Source organism: Nicotiana sylvestris, chromosome 12, assembly GCF_000393655.2.
Source record: "Nicotiana sylvestris chromosome 12, ASM39365v2, whole genome shotgun sequence".
Classification (NCBI taxonomy): domain Eukaryota; kingdom Viridiplantae; phylum Streptophyta; class Magnoliopsida; order Solanales; family Solanaceae; genus Nicotiana; species Nicotiana sylvestris.
In genome coordinates, this window is record NC_091068.1 from 16,119,451 (window position 1) to 16,127,621 (window position 8,171).

At 38.6% G+C, this 8,171-nt stretch overlaps 1 non-coding gene across 1 annotated transcript; it reads right to left on the minus strand.

Moving 5' to 3' along the window:
- Nucleotides 1–3,543: 3,543 nt before the first annotated feature.
- Nucleotides 3,544–3,624, minus strand: TRNAL-AAG (transfer RNA leucine (anticodon AAG)). The gene has a single exon. It is a non-coding gene; the product is annotated as a tRNA-Leu (tRNA).
- Between the last annotated feature and the right edge of the window lie 4,547 nt (nucleotides 3,625–8,171).

Sequence of the window (8,171 nt, forward strand, 5' to 3'; positions counted from 1 at the left end):
GGGTCCGTATCGTGATTTGGGACTTGGACGTATGCCCGGAATTGAATTCGGAGGTCCTAGCTTGAGTTATCGCTTTCTGTCGAAATTTAAAAGTTTAAAGGTTTAATGACTTTAAAGGTTTGACCAATGTTTGACTTTGTTGATATCGGGTCCGTGTTTTGGTTTTAAAATTTGGTATAGGTCCATTTCTATGTTTATGACTTGTCTGTCAAATTTGGTGAAAAACGGAGATAGTTTGATGTGATTCGGACATCCGTTTGTTAAAATAGAAGTTCTAAAGTTTTCTTAAAAATTTCATTTGATTTGGTGTCTAATTCATAGTTCTTGGTGTTATTTTGGCGATTTGATCACGCGAGCAAGTTGTATGATATTATTGAATTTGTGTGCATATTTGGTTTAGAGCCCCGAGGGCTCAGGTGGTTTCGGATAGGCCACAAAGTGAGTTTGGACTTAAATAGTGGTGTTCTTTAGTTCTGATGCAAGCCTCATACCTCGCAATTGCGAGGTCAGGCTTCACAATTGCGATGAGTCAGGCTCACTGGCAGGTTCACAATTGCGAAGAATAGCTGGGCATCACAGGTTTGCATTTCCGAACAATTACTTCGCAATTGCAAAGTGGGACTGGGGGAAACTTGTTCGCATTTGAGATCAATTGGGTCGCATTTGCGGTATGGCCCAGTTCGCATTTGCGAACAAGTCATCGCAAATCCGATGATAGCAGAAATGTTGGGACTTCACATTCGAAGAAAATCGCGCATTTGCGGGGTTCGCAAATTGCGAACCCTAGGTCACAATTGTGATATCTGCGCTTGATCAAAAGCTGAGTTAGACGGAAATTTTCTCATTCTTTCAGACTTTCAAACCTATAGAACTCTAGAGGCGATTTCTCTAAGAGCCCTTCTTCCCGAATTCATTGGTAAGTGATTCTAACCTATTTTCTTTCAATCTTTCATTACATTTCATAAGATTTCAACTTAAAATCTAGGATTTTCATGGTGAAAATTGGGAGTTTGGGTAGAATTAGGGATTTTTGTAAAATTAAAATTTAGTCCTCAAATTGAGGTCGGATGTCGAATCGAATTAAATAACCGGGCTCGGGGGTGAATGGGTAATTGGGTTTTGGTCCGAATTTCGAGTTTGGACCAAGCGGATCTGGGAGTTGACTTTTTCAATAATGGCCTAAATTGAATCTTTTGCAATCGTGGGTAGTTCCTAAGGCTTATGTTGAATCATTTGATTGATAATTTACTAGATTTTATTGGTTCGGAGGCTTGTTCGAAAGGCAAAGATGTGGTTGAGCTTTGAGTTGATTTTTGGAGCAAGGTAAGTGTCTTTGGTTAACCTTGACTTGAACAATTAGGACTTGTTTCCCTATTTGCTACTTGTTTAAATGCCGAGTACAACGTATATACGTGGTGACAAGTACTTATGCGTTGTTGTGTTAAAGCATGTGGGTGGGACTTCTTTCTCGTAATTTATTTTTCTCTTTGATCATGATATCCATGCTTAGACTAGTTATTATTAAATTGATCCTTATTTCCGCATTTATGGGCTATCTGTGATAATTGAGAATTGTTTCTGAAGTTGAGGTTGGTATTTGTGAAACTATTGTTGACATAAGACTTGTTCTTGCTGATTCTATCTCCATATTGTTATATATTCATTGTTACATGATAAGGGAGAGAGTTAAAGTACGAAGGGTGATGTTGTGCCGTATTTGAAAGTTAAAGCACGAAGGGTGATGCCGTGCCGTATCTATTGTTTCATGATGAAATTGAGAGTAAAATCACGAAGGGTGATGTCGTGTCATATTTATCATTTTATGGAGAGATTGAGAGTAAAAGCACGAAGGGTGATGTCGTGCAGTTTCATTCATTATATTATTCGTTTTATTGACCGCTTCTTGTTATCATTCCCTGTTGCAGTTACCGTATTTTGTACCCCTTTCGCAAGTCCCCTCCAATAGTACATGTTTAGCCTTTATTTGTTGTTATGTTGTACACATATTGTTATCTGTACAGGTTTAATTATGTGGGTGTCTTGTCATAGCTTCATCACTGCCTCGTCGAGGTTAGGCTCGATACTTACGGAATACATTGGGTCGGTTGTACTCATACTACACTCTGCACTTCTTGTGCAGATTTTGGTACTGGTCCCAGCTGTCCTTGAGGTGCATCATCTCAGATCAGCTTACATGGAGACTCGAGGTAGATCTGTTGGCGTCCGCAGACCTTGAAATCCCTTTCCATTTCCCCTATTTACTGCTCTTTTCATTCGAGATAGTTGTACTTATTTCAAACCTCATTTGTAGAGACTCTAGAAGCTCATGTACTTTTGACTTCAGATCTGGGTTGTACTTAGGTATTGTTGGTTATTATGCCACTTCGTATTTTGTTTTATTTCCATTTCGGTTGACTGGTTTTACTTATCGAATTGATTAAAATTGGTTTAAGGATTCTCTAACGTTGGCTTGCCTAGCAAGTGAAATGTTAGGCGTCATCACAGTCTCAAAAGTGAAAATTCCGGGTCGTGACAGACGGATCAATGTCTAGGTACAATACCATAAGAACAACTCTAATTCTTTTCGGTTAACTACAACTTTGATGGTAGAATCGTGCTCTGAGCGAAAAATAATGTAGTGAATTCAGAATTTACCCGCAATTATCAAAACTGCCCTTATGAGCTTAAGGAATCATATTAAATATGGATATAAATTTTAAACAAACCAAATAAAAAAAAGTTCATTATTAAGTATAAAACTGGATTATCTATCTCGAAAATAATAAAGCCCTATGTCCTTAATTGTGTCATCAGATGAGACTGCGAGGCCAACACGGGCCAAATAAAAGGGGGGATTTTGGTACTGGTCCCAGCTGTCCTTGAGGCGCATCATCTCAGATCAGCTTACTTGGAGATTCGAGGTAGATCTGTTGGCATCCGCAGACCTTGAAATCCCTTTCCATTTCCCCTATTTACTGCTCTTTTCATTCGAGATAGTTGTACTTATTTCAAACCTCATTTGTAGAGACTCTAGAAGCTCATGTACTTTTGATTTCAGATCTGGGTTGTACTTAGGTATTGTTGGTTATTATGCCACTTCGTATTTTGTTTTATTTCCATTTCGGTTGACTGGTTTTACTTATCGAATTGATTAAAATTGGTTTAAGGATTCTCTAACGTTGGCTTGCCTAGCAAGTGAAATGTTAGGCGTCATCACAGTCTCAAAAGTGAAAATTCCGGGTCATGACAGACGGATCAATGTCTAGGTACAATACTATAAGAACAACTCTAATTCTTTTCGGTTAACTACATCTTTGATGGTAGAATCGTGCTCTGAGCGAAAAATAATGTAGTGAATTCAGAATTTACCCGCAATTATCAAAACTGCCCTTATGAGCTTAAGGAATCATATTAAATATGGATATAAATTTTAAACAAACCAAATAAAAAAAAGTTCATTATTAAGTATAAAACTGGATTATCTATCTCGAAAATAATAAAGCATGAGACTGCGAGGCCAACACGGGGCAATAAAAGGGGGGATGTTGAGAGTGGGATTTGAACCCACGCCCTTTCGGACCAGAACCTTAATCTGGCGCCTTAGACCAACTCGGCCATCTCAACATCTGTTACTGGAGATGTTACATTTTTAAATTATCATAATGTACGATCCTTATAATCTGATCTGGTATTATCATAAGTACTTTTTTTTTTTAACAATATCATTTTTATAAGAACAACGTAAAATAAAAAAAATGTGTATAATTAAAATGATAAACTTGAAAAAGAATTATGCTAAAGAGAAGGTTTTCAGTTTTTCACATCTCTAGGTAAAATTGAATCTGAAATCTTTATGTCTTAACTTATTATGATTTTTTTCTTCTCATCAAACTTATCATTGTTCAACTGTTAATGAAAATGGTCCAGTTGAATCAAGCAGTTTTCTTAATGTAAATGTAACGTCTCATGTGATAAATTTTATCTAGAAATATATCAGGAGCTTTAAAAGGATAAAACTGATTCTTGCTATTGCGAACTAAAAGCAAAATTTTGGTCCCAATAAAGTAAAAAACATATATAATCTCGAAGAGGGAAAGTGTAGTAAACTTTAGTAGAATTAAAAGACAGTATAATTTTTTCTTTCCTACTCGTTCGCTGTAATTTGACTAGCTTCGACAAATTACTCAATAAGTGAATCACACGCGATATGTAAGCGTGATTCTTGACTTATGCATCTAGCTAGCAAAAAACAGACATATATCTGGCTCGTTAAACATTAGAGAAGAAAAACTCCTAGCTCAGGAACCTATGTTACGCAGATTTTTCAAAATGTTATCGTATTCGTGTCGGATCTTTAAAAAATACCTTATTTTTGGAGGATCCGACAAGCACCAAACTACCTTTTTGAAGAGTCCGAGCAACATAGTCTCGAATTGTAAAACTATCCTTTCGACTTGTAATATCCAATAAAATAAACCTGTTTAATTAATATGCTGATCAAACTATATGATCTAATATGATGAGAACCAATTTTCTTTTTCTAAGAGTGGGCATAAAGAAAGGGTGCTTTGGCGTAATTGATAAAGTTGCTGCCATGTGACCCGGAGGTCACGTCTTCGAATCGTGAAAACAACCTCTTGCTTAAATGTAGAGTAAGACTGCGTAAAATAAACCTTTATGATCCGATCCTTCGTGGAATCCTGTGTATAGCGGGAGCTTAATGCACCGTACTGCCCTTGAGCAGCATAAAATCGTAAGTTCACATTCAGAGTGAAGGAAAATCTTGCAAGCAGTGGTCATATAATATGGAGGAAAAGGGACAGTACATGGTGTCTCTTGTCAAATGGTTGGTAGGTGGGGAAAATGTTTTGCTTATTAATCACTACAAGTTATTACTTTATGATTAGCCAAATCAATATTTAAGTGCATTTTTAATGAATTGAGTGAGCTTATTCAGGTTTTTGCTCATACATCAGTTATTTTAGTAAACCTTTACATTCTGCTTCCTTGCATGTGTTACTTGGAGAGTAGATGAAAAGCAGAAAGTTGTAAATAGTTTTCCTTTTCTCTTATTTGATATGCAAGGTTGAAAAGAAGAGAATAAGAAACTAAACCAAATAATAATAATAATAATTTTTATTTGGAACTCGTCTTTTACATGAGTTGAGCTTAAATACAAAAAGTAAAAATTTCATATAGCAGATCCCTATGAAAATAATAATATTTTTTTTTGTTGGCTGGCGCCATTGCCAGGACTTAACGGTGTTATCAATTACAGTTGAAAGAAATACAAAAAATTCTAAGTGTAGTCAGTTTTCTCTATTTTCAATTCATACACTGAAATTTTAACGTTTGTTGACTTGGTTGCACAGGTGCATGCCTAGAAACTCATAGAGAACTGGTGAAGTGTTTGAAGCTTTATCAGATCCCGAGAAAGTTTTCAAGGCCTTGAATCGGGCCAACCGGAAAAATAAACAACAACAATCAACTCAACAACCTGAACCAGACATGGCAGAGCAGGTAAACAACAGAGACAACAACAGGGATAACGTGTGGTAGACCCAGCTGCGCAGGTAGTGGCGCCTCTAGTGCCAGAGGCTCCTCTATATGACGGGGCGCAACCCACAACAGAGAATTTGGCCACAACGATATTAGTCCCGCAGATACAGGCCGGATCTTTTCAAATCACAAAAAACATGATGCACTTGTTGCAAAATAAGAAACTATTTCCGGGGTCGTACATTGAAGATCCTCAACAGTACTTGAAGAATTTTTTGTCAATCTGCAAAACTCAAAGGCAGCTCAACGTAACTCAGGAAGCAATAAAGTTGTTGTTGTTTCCATTCTCAGTGACAGGAGCTGCCCAGACTTAGCTAAATTCACTCCCCATTAATTCCATCATGACTTAGGAGGAGTTAGTCAAGCAGTTTGTGAATAAGTTTCATCCACCCAACAAGACTGCACAGCAAATTGATGAAATTTTAAGCTTCAGACAGAAACCAATGGAAACGCTGAAAGAAACATGGGAACGATTCAAAGTGATGTTAGTTATATGTCCGCACTATGGTATTCCAGATCAGATGTTGGGGTAGCAGTTTTACATGGGTATGACAGATAGCGTGAAGGCTAATGTTGATGCTTCAGCAGGTGGAGCATTCTTGAGCAAAACATGGAGAGAAAGCCAGAGCCTGCTTGACAAGATGGCACAGAATTCGGGGGGGGGGGGACAACTAGGAATGCACCTATCACTCCAGTAGTTCACTCAGTGCCCTTAGATCCATCCAACATTGTTGCTGAAAATATGGCCACCTTAATGACACAAATGAGCATACTCACCAAAAAGGCGGAAGAGTCATGACAGAAGCAGCATGTGCACATCGTAGATACAACCAATGAGGGATTATGCACATCTTGCATTAGTCAGCCAATTGGTAGCCAGTAGAATGCAGAAAGTGATCATCATCATTATCCTAAGGGCATGAATTATGTGTCTAATTATGAGGGCCAGAGATAGGGTGGTCAGAATTGGGGCCTACAGAATCAGCCATACAGGCTAGTCCAGCCATAACACAACAATGGAAATATGGGAGGCATGTGACCTCACAATAATGTGGCGCCCTACCAAAGACCACATGGATACAGCAATAAAAATCAACAGCAGGGGTTATTATCCTTCTCAGCAGCAACATGGTGGGAGACAGGAAGATGGGTTTGCTAGACTCGAGGCAATGTTGCAGCAGGTTATTGGGTCGAATGCGAAAATGAGTGAAAGAGTAGATGCACATGATTCTGCTATAAAGAATATTGAAGTACAAATGTGTCACGACCCAAACTAGAGGGCCATGACTAGCACCCGACCACACTTGCCGAGCACCAACGTACATTTCATCTAACCTTCATTATTATCTTTTATGGCTGACGAGATCAATATAAATGGTAGACCTGGATCATGGACAACCAGCAATAAAATATGACGGCATGAACATACATAGCAGGGGATGACCAGACAATCAAGAAACTACATATAAGGTATGAGCTACCACGCTACTATGAAAGACTATACAACAAAAACTAGCCGACAAGGCATACCAAACTATACATGAGTCGACACCTGTCTATGAGCCTCTAAAGGAACATAAGTGCTGCAACATAGCCGGAACAGGGCCCCGACATACCCATAATGTCTATAACAAAAATGCATACCAAGACCAAGGCAAGTCCGGAGAAGGGATCTCGCCAATCACCGCTGAACTGGACAGCCTACTGTGGTGGGGGAGCTGCACCTGCCTGTCTATCAGGACCTGCAGCACGACATGCAAGCGTCCACAAATAAAAGGACGTCAGTACGAATAAAGTACTGAGTATGTAAGGCAGGGAACCATAAATACGATCAGTAATGTAAGCAAGGATAGAGAATATACAACCTGTAACATCTTAGTACCTCTGAGGGCTACTTACATGAAATGCATGATACATATGTATAAATACATAAACCCTTAAAACATTCGCCTCTGTGGGCATCATCATCATCATATTGTACCTAGCCATAATAGGCTCGGTAAAAAACGTACCCGGCCATCATAAGGCTCGGTAGAATCGTACCCGGCCACGTGGAGCTCGGTAAAACCCAACTGATCAGTGGTTGCACAATAGGTGCCGTACCCGGCCAACTATAGTGTGGCTCGGTAGAGTAAAATAGATACATATATATAATGCATGCTCGACTCATGGAATCACATTCTAAACCTTTCGGAGTGACGTAAGGTCGGTATCCTCTGTACACGTTATTAGGACTAACTCTTCACTATGAACCTTATAAGAATCAGGAAGTACCAACAACATTGATAACATAAGAATAAGAGAAGCAACATTAACATCAATCGTTCCATAAGAGGGAAAACAATGTAAGTACTGCTAGCTTCTAAGAGTAGAGTATCTTGGAAGCTCGTTCATTACATTATGTACAATCGGAGTCGTGCAAAAGAAGGAAAGGGATAGCCTCACATACCTTGTATATACTTCCCCAATCTCAAGCTATGCAATTGTCAAAACTCCTTAGTCTACAATAAGAGAAACGATACTATCGTTATCATTTAAGCGTCATAACTATTATGTATCGACCACAACCTATTTTACGATGAAACGGACAGCACCTCCCCTATATATATGAC